This window comes from Rattus rattus, chromosome 6 (assembly GCF_011064425.1).
Source record: "Rattus rattus isolate New Zealand chromosome 6, Rrattus_CSIRO_v1, whole genome shotgun sequence".
Lineage (NCBI taxonomy): Eukaryota > Metazoa > Chordata > Mammalia > Rodentia > Muridae > Rattus > Rattus rattus.
Window position 1 is genome coordinate 89,885,782 of NC_046159.1, and position 24,678 is coordinate 89,910,459.

A 24,678-nucleotide genomic window follows, 5' to 3' on the forward strand; every position below is an offset into this window, starting at 1 on the left:
TATGCAACTGTTGAAGACACAGGCATGATCTCTTAAGTGCAGCAAATGCGACCCCCACCATATTGAGCACTTAAAGGAATAATAAGGGTTTGTATTTTGTGGGGGGGGGGGACCAAAACCTGGCCACACTGAACTCCCGCCTTGACAGCTGAGTGCTACCTGTATTTATAGTCCCATCTTTGCAGTTCCAACTTAGAACCTTAGACTCACCCCGGACCTCATTCCTCCCGGCTCTCCCCCACCACCCTAATCCAGAAAACTAGGAAGTCCCTAATCCCATGATGCAACTGTTTCTCCCAACTGTCTCTGCTACTACTGAGGTCAGGGTTACTGCTGTCTCACGCCTGGATTACCTTACACAGAGACTTCGGCATTTGCTGGTGGGTCTTTTGCCTCCTCACTAGTCTTCTGAGGTATGTTTACAGCCCGAAGGTTGAAATGCTCCACTGAGAACTGAAATCCCACCAAATCCACCCCCACCCCGATCCATGACCATTTCAGGGTTCGACATTTCAATCGAGCAAAGCCAGGGCTCTTATCTTTGTACAAGGACATACAGGGCTGCATAGCAAGGCCCAGCATGGTGTGAGCATCTCAGTTCAAGGCCCAGCATGGTGTGAGCATCTCACTTCATGGCCCAGCATGGTGTGAGCATCTCACTTCATGGCCCAGCATGGTGAGAGCATCGTTCCTTCCACTTCTGCTGCTGATTCCTAGTCTCCCTCCTGCTCCCTCTGCATCAGTGATGTTGGTGCTCTGACAGTCCCTCCTGAAGATCCTTGAACTGACTGTGGTCTTCCAACTTGTGTCTACTGTGGGCTAGCTCCCTCACCTGCCAGAAGCTTAAATAGTCCCAGTGAGACTAGATCTGGGTATTCTCTTACAATGACCATCAGCCCCCCTACCCCACCCCACCCCATGCTCAATCTCTTTAGCCTTTGCTCTCTCTCACCCACACCATCTCCTAAAACAATAATGCAGTTACTTTCTGTGGCTATTATTTGTTGTCTGTCTGTCACAACTAGAATGCTAACTCGATGAGAATAGCCACGGTGTCTGTCAGCCTTAGTGGTGTGCTCCACATGAACGCAGATTCTCCTGCCCATAGCTGGTGTATGGATTTGATGAATGAATAAAGTCTTCTTCTCTATATTTAAAATGCTTGAACGTGCTCTGGGAACCATTGAAGAATTTGAGTAGACAAAGGGTATTATTAGAAGAATCAATGTCTTTGATCAATTTCTCCTTCATGACCCAATAATGTGTGATTAGAAGAATAAGAATCGATTGGATTGCCAGGTTCGTCAGGCAGGAAACCACTCGGTGTTTACAGGAACCAGTCGGGCCAGTTAGGCACTGTATGCTGACCCCTGACACACAGCCCTGCAAATGCTGATATGCAGCAGCTTTGACAGAATGCACGATGACACATTTAAGGGCAGGCCTTGCCTTCTGACACATTGCCATTTCAGGCCACTGGCACATTTTAAATTATCAGTGCTTGATTACCAAGAGCCACATTGGTGGCCATTTTGAAGTGGAGGAGCTGAAGAGATGGGTCACCACTTAAGAGCACTGGCTGACTACCTAAAGACTATACATGGACTGACCCTGGACTCTGACCTCATAGGTAGCAATGAATATTCTAGTAAGGTTCCAGTGGAAGGGGAAGCCCTTGGTCCTGATAAGACTGAACCCCAGGGTACCCACGAAATGTAAATAAGGGTGGTTCTCAACCATAAAAAGAGCACTGGCTGCTCTTCCGGAGAACTTGGGTTCCATTTCCAGTACCCACAGGGTGGTTCTCAACCATCTGCAGCTAGCCAGGGGAATCTGTCGCCCCCTGCAGGCCTCCGGTGGTACTGCATACACATGCATACAGGCAGGCAGAACACTTATACACATAAAATAAAATGAAATGAAATAAAAAGTTATTTGAGGGTGGTGGTTTTTAACCCCAGGACTCAGGACACTGAAGCAGGTGGATCTGTGAGTTCAAGGCCAGCCTGATTTATATAATGAGTTCTAGGACAGCCAGGGCCACATAATGAGACCCAGTCTTAACAAAAAAACCAAACCAACCAAACAAACAAACAAACAACCCAAAACCACAAAGACTGGGAGTGTGTGAGTGGCTCAGTGGTTAGAGTGTGTGCCACGCTTGCAGTGGCTCACAACTGAAACTCCAGTTCCAGAGGACCTCACACCCTCTCCTGGCCTCTGTGAGCACCAGGCACACATGTGGTATTCAGACATATACACAGGCAAACACATAAACATACAATAAAAACTCGTTCAAAAGAGCTTTGAAGATGGGTGCTGGGGCGTGGTGGAGAGGGTACACCTGAGAAGTGGGGATCCTGGCAGCCAGGCCTGGGCACACTGTGGGTGCCGGAGGACGCATCTCACTTATCTGAGCAATCTGTTTCCTGGAAAGTGTGGATGGGGACAGTCCCTGAGCATGGCTTAGGGTGAACAGCAACTCCGCTGAGCACCATTTCCTTATCTGGTAAATGGAGCCGTGATTCCGACCCTGGCTGAGTGACACGAGCTCACACCCATGGCATCCCACACCGTGCAGCTGCTGTATTAGGGCCAGCGGAAGGGGCGTGGCCATCGGCCGCAAAGGGCAGTAGGGAAACCTCCTGGGAGAGCCATGGGTGTGGAGGGGGTAGATTGCTTGGGAGATGACCAGCAGGACAGATCTCAAGTGCTTATATTTTAGGATGCACTCAGAAAGGTGTGAAAGAGGGCCACGGCCACACTTTAGAACAGTCAGATAAGCCGAAGACATCTCCTCTCAAGACTGCCCCGCTTTCCCCTGGTTACTCGCTAGCCCTGGCTATTATGAAGAACGGGGCCTTTTCACAGGGGACAGATGTGTTTGACCAAAGCCCTTGCCTGTTCTAGAGCAAAGGCCCATTTGTGCTAAAAGGCGAATGCCCACCGCTGACCCTCGGTCAGTGGTCAGTACCACCAAGGATTTGGTATAATAGAAAACTATGCTTTAAAAAAAAAACATATTGAGTTAAAGAAACCAAAGGTCCAACTGAGTGTTCTTACTTCAAAGCAGACTTTGTGAGCAAAACTGGTGGCCTTATGGTTCTTCACCATCTGACAAAGACTCTTCTCTTCAGAGAGGTTTCCATTGGCCTCTCCGTGAGTTTTGAATGTATTTAATTAGAAGTAATTTTTGGAAATGAAGGAAAAATATCAAATTATCTGGTCCCAAACAAAACAAAGGCTCCCGATTTCAGCCATCCACCCAGAGTTGACTTCTAGGGTAGTACACGCTATAACTCAAATGAAAATATTCCACTTAAAAGCACAATGTCCCCATCCACGCTGTCGTTATAGGAAATCATTAGAGCATTTGCACAGTGCTGTGTGCTGGAAATGTGCTTTACAGTTATTTTTATAGCCCAGCAAACCCCTCTGAGGCAGGCCCTTCTCTACATCTTAAACCAAAGCGCAGAGAGGAGATTAAATTACTTAGGTTTTAGAGAGAATAAATGAGTGGACCAGAGTGAGACCTCAGTGATAAAGGCAGCTGTTTTAATCTACTCAGCCATTACGTTAGAAATTTATTCACTGTATAAAATGTTACTTAATGTGGGCTTAGACCTTGTATGTGAATCACCGCTGTGGTTTGACAATGTTGCTTCTGAAAGGAAAGTGTTGAGATTTAGTCCCCATTAAAAGACTCTAAGAGACAGGAGGTGAGGGAGGTTCTGCCTTCATCAAAGAGTGGCTCTCAATCCTACGATTAAGAGGGTAAAATGTTATCTTGAGCGTGTGTCTCCTGTGAGCGAGTTAGGCCAGCTCTCTTCCTCTCTCTGGCCATGCAGTATCTTTCAGCAGCCCAGGCTCACTCAGGAAGAGGGCCATCACCAGACACAGTCCCTCAACTCGGAGCTAGAATTCAAGCCACAAAGAGCCCTCTTTTCTTTCTGATTTGCCCAGTCTGCTGGTATTGTGCTGTCAGCAACACAGAACAGACTAAGTAAGTTTCACCATTGGGTAATTTTACAGCACCTCGGAAGAGAGCTAAATTCCTGATGGGATTTAATGAAAAGGCCAAGCCCCTGTGTTTGCAAAGCACCACTGCTAGGGCTGTAACTCAGTCCACAGACTGAGGACAGTCCAGGGAGGAGGGCACGCAGGATCGGGTCCTCCTCGGCGTACAGGGTAGGTCCCAGTACCCCAGATGTGGGAGCCAGGCCGTCTTCCTCAGCACTGAACCAGGTTACTGTGCTGTCCGTCAGGCCTTCTCTCCAAGGACATTGCCCCATGGAGTCTACACCAGACCCACAGCGGCCCTTGTTTCATTTGCAGAGCACCGTCCCCTATTCCAAGACTGGCTTCAGGTTGATTTTACAGTCTTTCTTTTGAGTTTTGAATTAAAATGTTAGTGGGAGTTCTGTCCAACTCTTGTTTGGAATAGACGATTTGTCACCCCTTAAATATGTTGTGGTCTCGCATTTTCTTATCACCGTATTATCTCCAAAGTCCTTTCACACGGCGCGTCTCATTTGCTTCTGGAGAGCAAAGGAATCTCTGACGGTCAAGGGGACCAATGTCCCTCCATTTCATTTGCTTAGGTTCAACAGCTATGGAAGCTGGGAAGCGAAATCTCCTGCTCGCGGGTACATCATGATAGCTCAGCCCCTGGATTCGACTGTCACAGAGGACTGAAGTCAGAGGGTGGCCTGTACCTCACCACTGGTTCTGTCCTGGCCAAATGTAAAACCTCATCCTTTGCTTTCTGTCATCTCTTTTCCTCTCTCTGTGCTCCCTCCCTCCCTCTCACCACCTTGTTCTTCTTCTCCCTCTTTCCCTTTCTCCATCTCTCTCTGTCTCTGTCTCTGTCTTCTCTCTTCTCTCTCCTCTCTCTCTCCCTCCCCTCTTTGTGTTTCTCCTCCTTCCTTCCTTCCTTCCTTCCTTCCTTCCTTCCTTCCTTCCTTCTTTCCTTCCCTCTTTCTTTCCTTTCTTTCCTAAAAATAGTGAATCAATGATGGTCTTGGCCCCACCCTGTGGATAGACTAAAAAGACAGAATGGAGAGGGGGGAAGAGGGAGGAGAGAGGAGGGAAGAAAAAAGAGGGAGAATGGAGGAAGGAAGATGAGACAGAGCTGCCAAGCCTGAGACTGAGCACAGATGGCTAAGCTATGCCATTCCTCAAACACAGAGAGCCTGGTGCTGGGAGCTCTCCACACTGTAACTTAGGTACTAGGATTTATTATCTATTTATTAGCAGTCACGAGACAATTCTAAAACCAACGGTAAGAGAAGGTGGACGTGGACTTGAAATGGCATGAAAGAGTTTGTCGCTGAACGTTCTGGACTATTGAATGACCTCCCTTGGTGGTCGGTGGACACAAGCGTCGAGCGCCCCGGCCTTGCTCCTACATACTCATAAGACAGGATTGCCAGTGGGGCAGACAAACCTATGGCTGGCTCTAGACGTAAGCAACAATGACTTCACGTACTGCTTGGTCAGAACTCTGACTTTTGCTTTACGTCCTCGGCTTCTGCAAACAACTTTGACCTCATTCTGGAAGGAGGTTATATTTGGCTGGGTTGCTGAGCGCCTTCTCAGAGCCTCTCTCAGGCCGGTTGCCAATAACTCTCCATGTAACTGTGTTGTAAGTCTGAGGAAAGCTGTTTTGGGTCATCGCCCAGGGCCTGATGCCCCAATTGTGGACACATAGGTCACAATCTTCATATTCCTTATAGAGCTGAAATTAGGCATCGGGGGAGCAGAGAATTTACCCTCTCTACAGCTGTAGCGACTCTATAGTCTGGAACCTTAAAAGCAGTGATCCCTTTATAAATATAAATTTAAAACCCTCATGTCTACTATGTTTGGAAAGGCCGATACGGCTGGCCCCATGAACATCTATCCTGTCCCTCTGACTTGCATAGTTTGGGTGAGTTTCTGTTTCTGAGAACATATGCTGTCATTAAACCTCTGGACATTTGGATACCGCTAGGATTCTGATATCTTTAAAACAAATAGGAGCGTGACCTGCCCAACACGTGGGTGTGACATTGTTGTTCTCAGAACCTCGAGTTTTCCTTGGAGATTTCCCTGCTTGTGCTTAAGGCGAACTCCTGCATACTTTTGTTTTGAAAAGTGTGCCACCCAACCCGAAAGGAGATATATATTTAGCAAGGAGGGTGGAAGGTGATTCGAGAGGAACAGGGTGAGGGAGAAGAAAAAGAACAAAACCATCTGCGTTAGCCTTTGCCGCAGGGTCTCGAGCTATTCTTAATCTTGACAGCAGGATTAATGAGGGGAAAGCAGTCCCCAGAAGAAATGTGGCCAGAGGCACTGACCTACCCTCCATCCTCTCCCGCCAAGAGGGACAAAGTCTAGAGAAAATTTCCCCAGTGAGGGTTACTGGGAAAACAATTCTTTGGCTCTTGGTAAACACTCATCGACCTCAGGGGCAAGCAGCCTAGGGTCAAAGCATACACAGAGCTTCAAGGAGAGGAAGAACCTTCTGGAAGGCTTCACAGCTGGGACGGGGAGGATCACCTACACTTGGAGACAATGTGGAGCCCTTACAAAGCCGAGCTGGGCAAAGCCAACCTAGGGATGCGGCAGGCGGGGCTTTGCAGCTGGGTCACTGGGAAAGATGTCAGGAGAAGGCAGAACCTGGAAAGCCTTGGAGGAGACAGATACAGGGAGAGGAGAGTGGGAAAGAGGCGTTGGAATGATAAGAACGGGAAGTCTTTGTAGTGAGTTGTGGCAGTCAAAACGGAAAAACCGCCGGGCAGTGGTAATGCACACCTTTAATCCCAGCGCTAGGTAGGCAGAGGCAGGGGATCTTGATGAGTTTGAGATCAGCCTGGTCTAGAGATCTAGTTCAGAACAACTAGGGCACACACACACACACACACACACACACACACACACACACACACACACACACACACACACACACAAAGCTGTCTCTCCTATATGCTCTTCTCACTTAGATTGTCCAGAACCCACCCTTCACAAAAAGGGGAAAAGCCTGACTGAGGCTGTATAGGACAAGAAGCAGCCATTTCTCAGGCTAAAGTCAGGGAGCCCTCCCACACGAGAACATCTACACAGATAAGGGAATGGCTTGTTTCTCTGAGAAAGTCAGAGACTCGAGAAAATACACGAAAAAGAACCCTTCTCTTAGATTTTAAATCAGTACCTCCATAAAAATTGACTTTTGTTTGCGATTTATACACCAGACTCCTCGTGTTTCACCAACACCTAAGCAGTGGGAGATGCCTCAGTGAGAGGAAAGTCTCCATGGCGAGCTGAACAGTAGTCTCGTGTCAACCTGACATAAGCTGGAGCCGTCAGAGAGGAGGGAGTGTCAACTGGGTACCTGCCTCAGAAGATCACACTGCAGGCAAGTTCTTAACCGGTGATGGGTAGGGAGGGCCCAGCCCACTGTGCTTGGAGTGGTCCTGGGTTGATGGTCCTGGGTTCTTTAAGAAAGCAGGCTGAGCAGGCCGTGACAGCAAGCCAGGGAGCTGCATCTCCATGGCCTCTGCATCGGCCCCTGCCTCTAGGACCCTGCCCTGTTTGAGTTCTTGTCCTGATTTCTTTGATGATGCCCTGTGGTGTGCACAGATGTGATGTGCTTTGGCCATGGCATCACAACATTAGAAACCCCAAGACCTGCTAAAAGGGGGTATACTGTAAAATATTTTACAGTATTTATCCCGTGAAGTAGTCAAAGTGTTCCCACTTTTTACTTTGGCTAAGAAGAGTTTTCTGAAAAGTCAGAGTTATGTTAATAAGAGGCTGAACTCAAACTCAGGAGGCCTCTTGATTCCCAGTTTAAAGCCCTCCTACCATGGCTGTAGACTCCATTTTACCAGGAGTCCACAGTGTGGGCTAGATAACAAAACTGTAGGCCTCCACACTCACGAGCACACAGAGAATCGGGTTCCTCCCTCCACTAACGGCAGCCCCGCCATTCCCAGTAAGGAACCAGGCCCCACCCTCCAAGAGACATCCTTTGGTCAGCATTCACTGGAGTAAAGCAATCCTGCAGAAGACACCGGCAGCCTTACTGCGGTTCCTATGCTTTGACCCAGTAATTCCACTCCCAGGAATCCAGCCTGAGCAGGAACAAAGGCTACGTGGCAAACTTCGATAGGATCACGCTTATGGGATGCTATTCATAATGATCAATGAGAAGATTAGTTGTGGATGCTCTTAGGGTTTCACTGCTGTGAAGAGACACCATGACCAAGGCAGCTCTTATAAAGGACATTTAAAAGGGGTTGGTTTACAGGTTCAGAGGTTCAGTCCATGATCATCACAGTGAGAAGCACGGCAGTGTCTGGAGAAGGAGTTGAGAGTTCTACATCTTGATCCAAAAGCAGCCAGGAGGAAGCGGGCTCTTCCACAGACAGCCAGTGGGAGGGTCTCTTTCACACGGGGTGGAGCTTCAAGCCCAAGCCTACAGTGACGCACTTCCTCCACCAAAGTACGCTTGCTAATAGCGCCACTTCCTATAGGCCAAGCATATTCAAACCCCCACAGGGACAGCGAGCATCATTTTTACAGCTCTTCGGAGGACACGGATTAATAACTCAATGTCAGGGAAAATACTTCTGCGTCAAGGTAAATGACAAAGGCCTGTTTCCCCCCAAGTATGACTAGGGAAGAAAAAGAAATATACCCAGACTTAAAATGCTCAGAGTATAGATTTTAAAAATTATACCCCCTTTTTTTATAAAAGGATGTGGCCATCTGATAAATAGAAACGTGATTCTATTTTTAATTGTTTAAGTGGCAAAAACAGCCAGTTACAGTAAACTAAGATAAGAAGTGATTAGGGATCTTTAAAGGGTCATTTTTACCTATGTTGGTCTCTAATTCTATAGCCTTACGTTCACGGGAAAGTAGCTATCTAAGCTACTGCCACGCGCCCAAGGAGAAGATTGAGATGAAGATTCACGATTTAGAGATCAAACCACAGTTGCGGTAGAGCATGTGGCAAATATTTAAGCCAGGATGAGTTTGGCTGGGAGCCTCCCACCGCCTAAGCCAGAGTCCCTAACCCACAGGGAGCTCCGGGAAGTCTTGGGCAAGAGCGCAGGAAGGTCCCAGGACTTTCCGTCATTTGTTCTCTTCTGTCCGGGGCCTTGGCTCGTTCTGTGCAGTAAAGAACAGTCAACGCACGGCCGTGGACTCAGCAAGAAAGGCTCAAAGAAGATATAGAACTAACTTTCTAGCGCAGGGGAGGCTGCGAAGGCCCCGCTGCAGAGGCTGAGGCTTCAGTCTTTGGAGGGCTTCCATGATCAACAGGAAAACAAACGGCTCCAGCGCTCTACGGCTGCGCTCTACGTTTACTTTGCCTCGGCCCCCAAAGTTGCCACATCACTCTCCCAACTTGGAAAGCTCTGAGGCTGAGGCCCAGGACTTTCGTGAGTTCAGGACTTCTCTCTTCCTGATTGCTGGAGTCAGGTCTCCTCCCACCTCAGGGATCCCAGGGCACCAGTGCCCAGGATACTGCTGAAGGGCTAGACAGCTCACACAGTGTCTGTGTTTCCCACCGTAGGCAGGAAGCAGCAAGTCTGCTTCGGGGGGCGGGGGGAGCCCCCTTATGACCTAAGGAGTAAGTCTGGAGAAATTCTCACCAACTCGGCCACGCCTACCTAATAATATCCGATGTATAACAGCCTAATGGCCGCTCTGGACGACTTCCTGCCACGTGGCCACTGGTATTTGTATTCTCAGCATTTTTAATTAGCAGAGGGGCCACGGCTGCAGAGGACCACATATAACCCAGAAAAACTGTCAGGGGCACACTATAAAAATTGAGTATGTGTCGCCGGTAGATTTAGATTCTTCAGGTTAATATTATTTTTGCAATTAGATAGTGAACTGACATTAATTTACTCGTGCCGTGTGATTAGGTTAATTTACTCCAGAAAAGCTTACATTTTCAGGATTAAAAATGGTAGCCATGCCTTCTCACGATCCGTCAAAGTCGCAGCTGCGCCACCGAAACAGGGCCATGTTGTATTCTTATAGGCTGTGCAATAATTACTCAAAATGACCAAGTGCCGGGCCCCGTAGATCTTCGTGCTTAAGCACCTACAAATGTATGGCTAGACTTAATCAATTACTTTTCTTATAGTACAATAGTTCAGCGTTTAGAAATAAGAATCAGCATATAGTATTCGGAGCACGGACTTTTAGACATAATGTGCCTCTGTATGTAAAAAAAAACAGAAGAGGCTTGCAAAAATCAAGCTAACTAGTTTTTGACCTCCGTGGCTGCAGATGACCCCTCTATGTCTGCCCGGGTCAGTTAAATCCCTTAATGATGCAAATGTGCTGGCCTTGCCCACTCATTCCCTAGAACTTTGGTCTTGCTAGTGTTTTGAAAATTACTTTAATTAACCTTATTTCTTCTTGGGTAGCGTTCGGACACTTTTATTTGTTAACTGTGCATTCGTTTGTTTCATCATTAACCTTGACTTTTGCCCTTGGAATTGATGGTAATTTATATTGTGAGGCAGGTGTTAGAACAATGGTACTGTGGTACCCAGCAGCCCTGCCCTCGGTGATTAGGATTCTGTAGATTATAGGAGACAGAAGTAGGAGCTGGAGGGATGGAGAGAGAGGGAGCAATGCTCAGCCCCAGATTCTCTGAGGGTGGATCCTAGTCTCCAGCACAGGATGTGGATTTTTGGAATAGCCCAGGCTGGGGCAGAGCTCTCAAGCCACTTCCCAGATACTCCTAAAGTCAGAGGAAAGGGATCATTTATTGAAGGGGAGGAATAATGCCAGTCCCAAACAGTTCCACTCGAATAGTCAACCAAATCTACTGTAATATTAGGAATAGTGTGCCCCTACTCTGTGAGTATCCCTGTCTTTCCCTCTCTCCCAAGTACCTCTACCGTAAATAACCAAATACTTCTACCATATATAGCTGAGTACTTGGCTTTACATCTGCACTCTGGTCACAGCGCATGCACACACACACACACACACACACACACACACACACACAATTTCAACCCCTACTGTCTGTCTGTTTTGTTCTGTTTATTCCTAGAAATGCTGTGTGTGTGATTCACAATCCCCTGCTAGGGCACTGTGAGGCCACAGACAGGGAGGTATGGAGGTCAGGCTCCAACCCCCAAGGACATGGCACTTGTGAGCTGACAGATACAGCTTTTCCCTGAAGTGCCTTGGCAAGCCGGAAGGGGGCGAAGGGGGCGAAGGGGGCGAAGTCAGTTTCCGTACAGAAAACGACATAGCACACAAATTCTTTTCTCTAGCGGTTCAGGGTCTGTGTTGCTGTTCATCTTTACTTCCTGTGAGGGCACCCCCGTCATTTCTCGAGGTAACACCTGAGCCGCAGAAGACGCATTTACCATCTGTGCGTCTAAGAGTGACGCTTTACAGAGATCAAGGGGGGATGGTTCAGAAGTCAGTACTTTCCAAAGAACCAAGGCTTTCTCTTTTCTTCCTGATAAATTCCTCAAGATCTAGGTCTGTCCTCAGCTCCTCTCTTGGTGGAAGAATTTTCTGTGTCTAAGTTCCCACGAAGGCCACTAGGGGGCAGAAGTGGGGTGGGGAGGCTGTGGCCAGCTGGACAGAGCCCCAGAGGCTGCCCACGCCGGTTTCCTCCCTCAGTGCGGTGCTGCTGAGGTTAAGGCACTGTGCGTCTGCTTAGAGCTGTCTAGAACACACGGGAGAGGCATCGTGGTGGGCGGCGGGGGTTGGATGGGTAAACTGTGGACAAGGAGCCTCTCGGCAGGGACAGCTTGGTCCTACCTGTAAACCTGAGTGGTGAGGGTGGGGGCTGCAGTGGGGAACAGAGAATGTCACAGAATCCCAAGGTTTGCTCAGTGAGGAGGGCACCCTGGCTTTGACACTTCCCAACCCCAAGGAGTCGGTTACTGCCGAGAACCAGGTGAGACTCCAAGATACTAAAGGTCACATCTCCATTTCTGTTTTCATGGAAACCATAGTCTTCCTATTACGTTACTTAGTGAGCGCTAACTAGGTAATGTCCCCACCAATCACAGTGGCTTAGCACAGTTGAAGTCACACCTTGCTCGTGGACCTCCTCGTGGAGTTTGTCAGTGCCCTGATAGGGCACCTCTCACACAGCAACTCAGAGGTACCTGGTGCCTTCCATGCTGTGGCCCTATGCATTGCTGCTGGGTCTCTGCATTCTGGTGACACAGATAGAGGACCTTGCAGGTGACAGGCAGGCCTGCTCACATTCCTTTGGCTCAAAGCCTCTGTTGTGTCCAAAGCTCACCTGGAGAGAGGTTGGGCTCTCATCCTGCTATGGCACAGGAAGAAGATGGGTTGGGCTTGGGCACGCATAGAGATGGGTCAGCCATTTGTAGGTGGGTTAGCCATTTGCATTGCTGACCCGAACATGGAGCTGATCTTAGACAATTCAGGACTTTTGATCTTCAGAGGCCAGAGGACTTGGGTTTGGATGTTCTTGTGTGATCTTGGGCTAAGAAGCCTCCAGTTGTTCTGTGAGAAATGGGGCTCTCTCGTGGGGTCACTGTGACCGTGAGATGAAACAATAGACTCCAATGCCCAGGTGACCGTGCATGCTTCCTTGTGGGAGCCACTGGGGCTGGCGGGGAGGAAGGCGGGGACACTCCCTTTGTCCTGTCTTGATCAGCCGTGGGTGCCAGCATTGCCCAGCTGGGTCCAGAGACCAACTTCAGCGGGACAGCAAGAATGGCTTTAGTTTTCTCAGTGCCTTGCGAAATTTCAGTTATGTGCTTTGATGAACATGGGATTTGGAAAAGAAAAGCAAAATCCCCCAGCCCACAGCATCCATTTTCTCTGATCAATAGAAATCCAGTCACTTAGCATAAAGCTCCAGCGAATTATCATATATCTGTATCACATATAGAAAGCAGTGATTTTACTGGCTTTTACTAGAGACAATTAACAGAAATAATCTGTTTTAAAAATCTTTTTTGTACTTACAGATTTTGGTACTGAAAGGGTAAAGAGAATTGACTCCTCTGTTTGAGATCCTGGGCATGGGACATGTCTCAGGTGCCTGGTGCATCCAGTCTGGCAGAGCGGCTGCCATGAAGGGCTCCCACAAATATTTACCAATTGGGCTAGGCGATGGATGAATGAAAGCTGTTACCTGGATAATAACAATTAAGATAATGCTGGAAACATTGAGGCTATGTGGGGGAAGCACGGCAGAATAAATGTGATGTTTCCTAAATGGTTTCTCCCCTAGTAAACAACACATGCACACACACACACACACACACACACACACACACACACACACACACACACACACACACACACACACACGTCATGTTCTACACAAAGCAACATAAAGAGGAAGACAAACTGTCTCTAAGCACATTGTCTTTTCAAACAACCTTGCAAGCCTTCCTGGTTAAACTTTGTAATAATGGGATATCGAAAACAATAAATAAAATAATGTCTGGTGCTCAGAAGGTTAGCAATTCTTATTTTGTCTTGGTTCGTTTTTATTTGTTGGTTTTTCTTCAAGAAATGGTTGTCCAATTTGAGAAGGAAAAAAAATGGCGCCTGAAATTGCAAAACGTGGTCCTGTAGTGCCCCCTGGTGTCTGTTTTATGGAATTGTTAAAGCCTGAATTGTGAATTGTGTTCCGCCCTAGTCATTAGCATATCTTGACTTATTTATGAGCCTGAGCTAGGTTCATTTAGAGGGGAAAGTCCTTACTTGCTGCATCAACCTCCCTCCCTTCCTCCCTCTCTCTCTCTCTTTCTCCCTCCCCCTTTTCAACTGGCACACTACCACAATGTGAAAGTAATTGTACATCAACGCTAGCATAAGATTTAAACTGAAAGCAGTATTACATTAGAAAGAAGCCTTTTCACCTCAAAAAAATATTAATGGCTTTAAAAAATTATTTTTCACAAGGCAGATTATTAAGCAGTTTCTTTTGTCCATAAAGATATTCTTTATAAATCGGTCTAACAGAAGACAGTTTTAATTTTAATTTTAGAGATTTATTGTCACATGTAATAATTAAGCCATTCTTATTTTTTTTTTGGCTGAGACCCATTCATTTAAATAAAAGATATACAGAGCCAGTCTATTTTGTGAGAATAAATAGATCAGATAAATACACAATAATCCTAACGGCAGTACTCTGATTGCTAAACACTGTCACTAAAATTGCTCTTAAAATTATTTAAGAGGGGGGAGGTAATTCCTCCTTCCACACCCTTCTATGATGATGACAGTCAATTTAGTGCAATTGACAGGTTTTATTTTTAAAGGGCCGAGCGTTATCCATGCCCTTCGGGAGCTCCGGACCTCTGACGAACTCACATTGGCAGGACTCACTGTACGGAGCAAATGTAATATAAGAGGAAGCACCCAGGCTGCGAGGAAGGAGGGGAGACTTCCCCAGCGGCCATGACTTTGGAGGGCTGCGGCGGCAGAGGAGGCAAGGGGGGGCGGAGGACATTATACCGGTAGAGCAAAGAGCCGGCACAGCAACGAGTGTGGGGGAGCAGGGGTAAGCCTCTAGAGGGTCCTACAAAGAGCCCAGGAGTGTTCCAAGGAGTTAAGGAGGAGAGAGGCATGAGCAGCAGCCTATGCCCTACCCCGCTCTCCCCCAACCCCCAACCCCACCCCCCACCACGGGTACCAGCTGGAGCTGACACCAGATTATCAGTGAGATGAGTCTCAAATTCCCTCTCCTGGCTTTCCAGGAACAGGGAGATAAAGAGCTTGGGTATCAGGGAAGAGGACAGAGCGTTGGACACTGTCCTGTCCTCAGACAAAGCTCTGTTTGAGCGATGCTAACCTCAAGCATGCTTTCTGACTTCTCTGAGCCTCAGTCCTTTCTCCTGTAAGACAGACACGACAATCTCTTCTTTATGAGACTGGGGAAGGCTTGGAGGGTGTGCGTGACAAAGGAGCTGAGGCAGTAACTTCCCGTAAGTGGGGAGTCCTTGTAAGGGATTTCATTATAAAAAATACCTTGCTTGGCTCTGTGTTCTTATGTGACTTCAGCATCGGCATCTAGGCTGGAAGCGTCCTGTAAGGCAGGGCCACTACATCATCACAGGTGGGTGCAGGGAAATGGTCATTGTGAAGGGAAGGTCGGAGAACTGTCTGGCGTGTGTCTGCCACACCTAGGTTCAGTAAAGGAAGCTAAAAGCCGGAGGAATCTTTCCCATAGCTCCGTGTGTCCGGCCTGATCCCCGTTTAGGGAAGCCCATTTGAATAGTGGTAGATGGTCAAAGACATGGCTGAAAGACAGGCTGTGGGGTTGGAAAGCCCCGGATTGGAACTCCAGTTTCTCTGACTCCGTGTCTGTTCGCTCAGGGGGAAAACAGTGGGGCAGTGACTTCTCTGTGAGTCACAAGACAGACCCTCCACAGAGCTTTCCCCCTGCTCTCTGTGGGAGTTATTATTGATTATTGCATTTAAGATTTAAGAAGAACCTTCCAGAAGTAAGGATGTGACTCAGTAGAATGCTTGCCTAGAGCGCACAGATTCCCTGAATTTGATCTCTAGCAGATAATTTGGGCATGGTGGCACATGCCTGGAATCCCAGCACTCAGGAGCCAGAGGCCGAAGGATCAGAAATTCAAAGCCAGCCCTTGCTACATGGTGAATTTGAGGTCAGTCTGAGTTACACAACGCTCTGTCTCCAAACCAAAAGCAGAGCTGGAAGGGTGGCTCAGTGGTTAAAGGCACTGGTTGCTCTTCCATGGACTGTGGGTTTGATTCACACACACACACACACACACACACACACACACACACACACACACACACACACACACACACACACACACACACACACAGCAGCTCATCACTATCTGTAATCCCAGTTCCAGAGGATCCTTTGCCCTCCTCTGGCCTCTGTGTGATCTGATGCCCTCTTCTGGCCGCCATGGGCATTGCATGCACTTGACACATGCAAGCAAAATACACATAAAATTAAAATGAATAAATTATTTTAAATTAAAAGCAAGCCCCCAGTAACATTTCCCTCATTAAAACCACACAATGCTTTTCTGTGCACAGCAGAAGCTGTAGGTAGCTGTAATTATGATGTTCACGTGTTTTCATAAAATGAAGACTGAAACTCTCCTCACATGCAGTACGAAAAGATTTACTTTTATACAAATATGAAAACAAAAGACAGGTGATCAGCCATCCATAAACCCAACACCACACACACCCATACACACACACTCACACTCACAATATACATATACACATACACACATACACACACATACACACACATACACACACACTCACAATATACACACACCACACACACATACACACACATAACACACACACATACACACACACCTATACACACACCACACATACATACTACACACACCACACACACATACACACACACCCCACACACACACCATACACACACACCACACATACACACACCATACACACACACAAAGACACACACACACACACACACACACACACACACACACACACACACACACAACACACACACACCCACACACACACACACACACACACCACACATACCACAATACACATCCCCACAACACCAACAACACAAACACACCAACCGCACACACACACACAACACACACACAAACACACACACCAGTGCCATGACACTACATCCTGAGGTGACCAGACTTGCTGTAACATGTTTCTGTCTTGAGACACTAAACAGAGGCCCAAACAATGGGGCCACCCAATCATAGACTGGAACCTTCAAACTATGAGTCAACATATATTTCTTCTCTACACATTCACTGCCTCTGGTATTTTGTTATAGCGTCAGAATGCTGAGTAATACATGGGGTGCCCTGGTACACTTTAGTTCTTTTACAGTGTCTTCCAGCGATCTATTTCCTTTGGACATCAAACAAGCCTAAGGGCTCACACAGCAGGCAGCAGACCATCTCAGTACACCAGCTGCAAAGAGAAGTACGGTTCTGAAGAGGCTGAGGGCTGAGCTGAGGCCGGTAGAGGGGTGTAGGCTTCCACTCTAGGCCTACGTTTTAAAACTGGGCTGTTTTAGGTGGTCAGAGGAATAGATTCGGCAATAAAAATGCTCAGTGCATAGAGGCCAGTGTCACGGAAGCAGCCATATGCCCGAGGTGATAAAAAGAAGACCACTCTGCCTTCTGTGCAGCGGTCAAGTATTGCAGCAGGAATCTCCATGGAGTAAAGTGCCCGCACCCATTTTATGATTAAACAGAAACGTCTAATGAGTTTTATTTTCTCCCTTTGTTACTCTGAAAACTTCTTTGTGAAAAATCAAGAGAAAGTTGGACTTCGTCGCTGTGTGCAGACTTTGGGCTACTGCCCGGTACTGGGGCCAGGCATCGCAGCGAACGCTGGCTGGCATCATGGGAGTCAAATTTTTCATTTTTTTCCTTTATGCCACAGATAGAGCATTCTGAGTCTGTGCAGGTTATCCCTGTGCTTGGCTTCCATAGAGAGGAGAGTCCTGCACTGTGTCAGCTGTAAGAGGCGAAACAAAGGAGGGCTTCGCGCTGGGGGTGGGACTAGAACGCAGGTCCTGCCAGACGCAGTGAACACAGAGGCACCTGCGGGCCAACCCAGCTTTATGCAAAGTGCGGTTGGCACACAAGTGAACCAGCAGAGAAAGGGATGATAGGCACCCACGCTGAGGATCTTTTACAGCATCCGACAGTAAGCCCCGCCCCTCCCAGATCTAACTTCCTCTTGTCTTGATTTTGTTCAGCCAAGAAATAGCAAGGCTTGGGTCTTTATTTCCTAAAACCCCAGGGTTAGAGTCCCAGGATCCTCCACTTACCTCCACGGGCGGCTTTTGACACGGTTGCTGGGGTCTGAACTGGGGTTCTTAGGCTTGCCGAACAAGCAGTTACCCAAGGATTCATCTCTCAGCTTCCACGAGCGCCTTTAAAAAAATGAAAACCAGACAGAAGGTTATAGAAGGATCGGCGGTTTTTATAAACCTTCAATCTTATTCGATTTTTACTTATTGGAAAAATTGCAAAGATTTATGAGTCGCAAATATGGTTGCGGACTGTTTGTCATGCGACCTTGAAATAGATATTTATTATCTTGTCTCAAGATGAGAATAATAATTATCCCTCCCACCAACAGTATGAGATTTAAGTGAGATAATGATTCCTCAGCAGGTAAGCATATCTTGCTGTAGGTTGTGCCAGATGAAAATGATTTAGCGAACAATTTGCATAACAAAGTGAATATATTTCACATTAGTCACCTGCACATTAAAAAATATTAAATTTGATATACATTTATGCCATGTGTTTTCATCACAGTTTTAAATATCAGATTGCAATGCGTGTGTGTATACACACATGTGTATGCAGTAAGAGTTTAATACGTACCCAGCGCAGTATTTATTTTGTCTTTCAGGGATGCTGGTGATGACAGTGTGCTGGGTCAAGGATTTACAGAGAAGAGAATCATTGCTGGCCCTGGGAGGCCACTGTAGAAGGGGGTGGGGACTAGAGTCTGCCCTGAGGCAGCAAGGGCATAGCAGGGACGGGGTCAGCAGGGTGGGAAGAACTATTTTCCACTCCCTGTGTGATTCTGTGATGAAGACAGGTCAGAAATGGCTGCAGTGGGGTCAGGGGACTGAACCACGTCTTGGGGGACACAGTGGTGCTGGGAAGGTAGAGATAGCATGTTCTGAGTTCTCTGACTGTGTGCTGGGAAGGTAGGCCCTGGCTGTACGACTTCGTTACAATGAAGGTGGTTAAAACTACACCTTCAGGCTGCAGAAATGGTTCAGCGGTTGAGAGCACTGATTACTCTTCCAGAGCACCCACATTCAAATCCAGCACCCTACATGTCAGTTGGCAACTGTCTGTAACTTCAAGATCTGACACCTTTCCACAGACATGCATGCAGTCAAAACACCAATGCACACAGAATGGAAATAAACAAATTACTTAAAAAAAAAAACCCAAAAAACAGAAAACAAAAACAGACCCTGTACCTTCAAGGGGGTGGCAGACCTGCCAGGAGTGCAGGGGCAAGACTACAGAAGACCCACCCCACTGCCATTCTTCCATAGAAGCCAGAAGTCCCTGACAAGGGGGCATCTGGTCACACTCCCCTGTCTGTGGAACACCTATGCCATGCCCTGCAGGAAGAATGATGTGACTCTGCCTGTCACTGTGGGCCTGACCCTCACTCGCACTGCTGGGAATCTGGGGTAGCATTCTCTTTAGAAGCCGCACACACCCACCCACCCCTCTGGAATCGAGGAGGCCGTGGGCCTTCCTCCCAGGCACCAGAGCACTGGAGTTCATCTGCACCTGAGCCTCGTGACTCAACAAATTGCATTCTGCATGTGTTTTATTGTAGACTGGTGGTTATAATAAAATTAGTTCTAGCCCACGTTATTGGCTCATAATTAGAACTTCATGAACAAAACTGATACAATCTTGCTGAGCCTTCTGTGTCTGAGCACTGAACTGAATGCATAGCTTTCTCCTCCCTCCTCCTCCCCTCCTCCCCCCCCCTCCCTCCTCCCCCCTCCCTCCTCCCTCCTCCCCCTCCCTCCCCCTCCCTCCCCTCCCCCCCCCCCCCTTCTCCTTCCTTTCTTCTTTCCCTCCTTCTCCTCTTCTTTTCCTTCTCCTCCTCCTTCTCTTCCCCCTCCTCCTCCTCATCTCCTCCTCCTTCATCTCTTTCCCATTTTTAGGTTGCTTGTGAATCCTTTAAAAGAACAAAACCTATTTCAACTGGATTTTTTTTAAATAGTTCCTAGGTAGGGTAGCTATGTAATTCAACATCCAAACTGGGACAGTTGCGAGGGCAAAAGGCTGCCTATTAATAATTAAGCTGGGACAAGAGCATATAGCAGCAGGCTGCAGCCACCCCCACAGGTGGCAGTCCTTTTTTTAGTCCAGGCTGACCCTCTCCAGCCGTCCCACTAGGCAATGCTGCTTTCTTAATTTCTTTACCTGCCCCTTCCACCTCTTAAACTGTTAATTTGGGGCAGTCATCTTTGTAAACTTAGAGTTTCTCCTTGTGACACGGCCGGCTATTGTACAACTTCAGAACGAGCTCGAGGAGTTAAAAAGACGAGAGACAGGAATATTTATATCCAGGCACAGGAGATTGCCAGGGACATCCTTTGATGTGACCACTGACTTCAAAGGGAAATCTGGGCTGGTAATTCTTCAAGCCAAATTTGTGATCTGAACCTAAATGTGGAAAGGTCCCCACTCTCCCTTCAGGCGTGGGGAAGATTTGATAGGTAACACCAGAGTCTCCCCTCCATGAAAGTCATATTTAGCCCGGCAGAAAGTCCACCCTTAGGGCTGGGGCAAAGTGCAGTTGACAGAGTGCTTGGCTCACATGTGTGAGGCCCTGGGCTTGATCCTCAACACCATATAAAACACTGCTGGTGACATACACCTGTAATCCTAGCTCCGTGGGAGTGGAGGCAGGAGGATTTAAAGTTCAAAGCCATCTTTGCCTATGTAGTAAGCTTGTGACCAACAGAATCCTTCACCTTTTCTGAAATAAAAATAAAAAGCGCATTCTTTGACATCAGAATGGAACATACGAGTCTGGGACATAGCCTCATTTAGAAATATCCAGGTAGTGGCCAGGAATCCTGACCTGGATCCCAGTGGTACTGACTAGTCAACAGCCTTGCCATCAGCTACCCACTATCTAGTCATGGCTGTCAGCAGCAAATCACGATGCTCTGATTTTGGTTTCCCCAGGAATCCTGAGGCAAGCGGTAAGGGCCTCAGTGCAAGAACCATTGTCCCAGAAGGAGGACTGCTGTTCACGTATGTAAGATTTCTCCGGACACTCAGGGTTGTGTGAAGTCCAACTGGGATCACGCACAGCAGTGGAGTGAATTTTGCTACTTCTAAAGCCCCCAAACGGTGTGAGCCTCAGCGTGGATGGGATGCACTGAACAAGTTGGCAGTTGCGGCTTGAGCTGTCCCTACCCAGAGGTTCACAGGGGCTGACTTTGTTAGCTGTGGATGCCCTGAACTCAGGTGTGGTTTGTGCATAGCTGACGCCAACAACAGCCTACACGTATACAGGGGCGGTGGCTTCAAGTTAAAACATAAATGGAGGGGGCTGGAGAGATGGCTCAGCGGTTATGAGCACTGACTGCTCTTCTAGAGGCCCTGAGTTCAATTCCCAGCAACCACATGGTGGTATCATCGATTCTGATGCCCTTTTCCGACATGCAATGCAGATAGAGCACATAAGCATATATGTGTGTATATATATATGAAGACTTGATGGAGTGAATGGCCAGCAAGAGAGGAAGGGAAGCAAGTGGAAAAGAAAGGAAACAGGAGGGCTGGAGAGATGGCTCAGTGGTTAAGAGCAATGACTGCTCTTCCAGACATTCTGAGTTCAAATCCCAGCAACCACATGGTGGCTCACAACCATCTGTAATAGGATCTGGTTCCCTCTTCTGGTGTGTCTGAAGACAGCTACAGTATACTCACATACATAAAATAAATAAACATAAAAATAAAAAAAAAAAGAAAGGAAACAGGAGGGGAGAGAGAAGAAAGGAAAGAAAGAAAACAGGAGAGGGGAATAGAGAGATGGCTCAGTGATTAAGAGCACTGGCTGCTCTTCTAGAGGACCCAGGTTCAATTCCCAGTAACCACATGGTGGCTCATCCTTGACTATAATTCCAGGTCCAGGGGACCTGACTTCACACAGACATACGTGCAGGCAAAGTACCAATACACATAAAGTAAAAATAAACTATTTAAAAAGAAGGAAAACAGGGAGGGAGGGAGGGAGGAAAGAATGATAGGAACGAGGCCAGCAAAAGGGGGAGAAAGAAGGTGCAGAAAGATATGAAGCTTGAGAATTTCTAGGGCTTCCAAACAGAATGCTTTTCAGTCCCCTGAACAAGGAGTGTAACTGCCACATCACCCTGAGGGTGGCCTCGGATTTTCCCTCCAAGTAAGATATAAAGTGGCAGGTGAGTTGGAGTTGCAGCCCCATCTTTCTGTGTGTGGGAGCCATTTGATTTGTATCCTTCCTGTCAGATCTCAAGTACCCAAGCCTGGCCCCAGGTTGATGTCACACTTACAAGGCCTGAGCACCACAGGGGATTGCCAGCTGAGACAGGGGACTGCCTAAAGCAGGTCTTCACCAAGCTGCAGAGGACCGCATTTTATGGGGTCGGCTCTCTCTCCTAGCTTGTAACAAACTTGTCTGTGCTGCGTGTGCATGTGTGTGCATGTGTGTGTGTAGGTGTGGAGGGAAGTAAGTATGGGCCAGTGCATGCGTGTGAATACTTGATGTCTTGTTGGGTGTGATTAAGGGAGAAAATGGGGAGGCCTTTCTTTGTTTAGTTTGCAGATAAATCTCACTTCTAATCCAATGCACAGCAATGTCTTGTCCAAGGGAAAGGAAGCCCCTGGTGCCACTGCTGACACCCGTATAAATCACGGGCCTTATTCCCGAGCTGCTAAGGGCTGTGCAGATTAGAGTGACGTTGCACACTCTCATTGGGCGATGCTTCATTACTTGATGGAAAATCCCCAAGGCTGAAATGTTATTTAAATGTGCTATGAAAATAAATGTGATTTATACACATGTCGTCTGTTGAGACGTCCTTCTCTGCTTCTGCAGGTGCTGTCGGGCCTCAGGATTAGTGCCTTAATTTATTGCCAGTTCAAGATACACACATGGTCAATGACAGGACATTGTCCACAGCCCCGGAAGTTCCAGAAAGGAGACAATGTTTACTGAGAGGTGAGCTTTGGCTGTTCAGTGGTGTGTTTAACTTTATGAACTGAGTGTGTGTGTGTGTGTGTGTGTGTGTGTGTACACATGTGTACACATGTGCATCTGCATGTGTGAACAAATGTGCTAAAGCTGGCCCCACTTCCTTTGAAGGGCTCAGGGAACACTTGCTTTGAAGCAGTTGTACCAGTTTCCAGCACCGGGAAGACGTTTCTGGAAAAAAGAAAAAGAAGAAAGTATGATTAGGGCAGGGCTGGGGCCCACATGTTTGGCTCAAACTGAATAGAAAGCTCTTGAAAGGCAGGTTTAGGATAATGAGTGTCAGCGGGCTTTCAGCCTAAATGAGATGTGACTCATGGAAGGTGTGCGCTTGGGATGTTTCCATTACCGAAGGGAAGGGCTTGTCTGATGGGGTGAGGATGGCCCTCCCAACAGCCCACGAGAGCCTTTTCCAAGGGTTTCCATACGTACTCCAGAGCCAGCTCCCGTTGCCCCTGAGTTCTTTCTCCCTCACAGTGAGGGTTCACAGTGAGATAGATCTTGTGCCTGGTGGTCTTTGGGTTTCATGCGTGCATAGAATGCATTTGTTGCAAATCCTCCTCGGTCTCTCCCCACAACGCTTTCACTCTCCCCTCTCCACTTGCCTCTCACAACTTTTGCTTTGTTTTTAAACCTAATGAGTCTACTTTGTGCTGACTGTAGGTGCAAGGATATAGGGCCATCCACGGGAGCTTGTATCTGTGAAAAGAACATCCCCTCCCCTTGTTGCATGGCCAATAGCTACTCAGCTAGGGGGCGTGGCTTCATGGCTGGCTGGTTCCTGACCTTGTCTTCTGTCTGCAGCTACAGGCATTGTCAGTTCACATGTGTAACAGCACTGCCGAGCCAGCAAATATTATTTAGTTGTGGATGTCCACTGCCTCTGGTGCTTACAGTATCCCTATCCCTTCTTTTGCAAGGATCTCTGAGCCTTGCAGTTAAAGCCGGAGACAGTTTATTGCTATGTGTCCTTGCAGAATAATAGTATTAAGTTCTCCTAATGACTCCCCATGAGTTAACCAGCCATGAGTTTTTAACCCAGAATGGTACCAGGCGTGGGTTATATTTTCTAGTCAGAAAGTGGTTAGCTAAAATCATAGTATTTGGGTCAGAATTGCACCAGTGGGCATATCTTTCCAGGTCAGTGTTTATTGTAGTTTGCAAGGTTTACAGCAAGGTTGCAGATCTAGAAAAGACCGTCGATTGTTTTCTCTGCAGGTAGTGGACAATGACCTTTCCGTCTCTATGGAGGGGTGAAGTAGGGGTGAGGCTTCCACATGATAGAACGATTTTTCCGTATGCTATGACCCAAGTGTGTGGTATCTTCAGCAATAGGGCCTTACCATCGAGTTCTGGGTGGTCACTGAGAGCGATGGTGACAGTCTGTCATGTTTGGGAGGCTCTCTGACACCCCATTTACCAACAAACCCAACTAAGGCAACTTATAACTGGCACGGAGCCTTTGGTCTGAAAGTCCTTGGAGTTTGGGGAAGGCATTGTCCCCTGTTAAGAGGGCAACTCAATTTGAACCCCTTTCATACATGATTTTGTAGATATTTTGGGAAACTTCTATAGTTCTAGGCTTCCAGTTGGCATTTACAAATGTCTTCGGTGTTAGCGAACTCTTTACCTTTATTCATGTGCCTTCCCCTCCTCCTGCCTCAATCTTCCCTCTTATTCCCCTCCCCCTCATACACAAGTATTCCCTGTCCCTTCCCTTGGACACCCCCATCCCCACTCCTTACTAGTTTTCTGGCTTCATGACTTACTCTGGTTGAGACACAGACATCTAAAGGTCTGATTTAGTGATACCCTAAATGGAATCTACTTCAAGTTCTTTGTAGACCAATGTTGGCAAGCAAACTACAAATTGCTTACAAG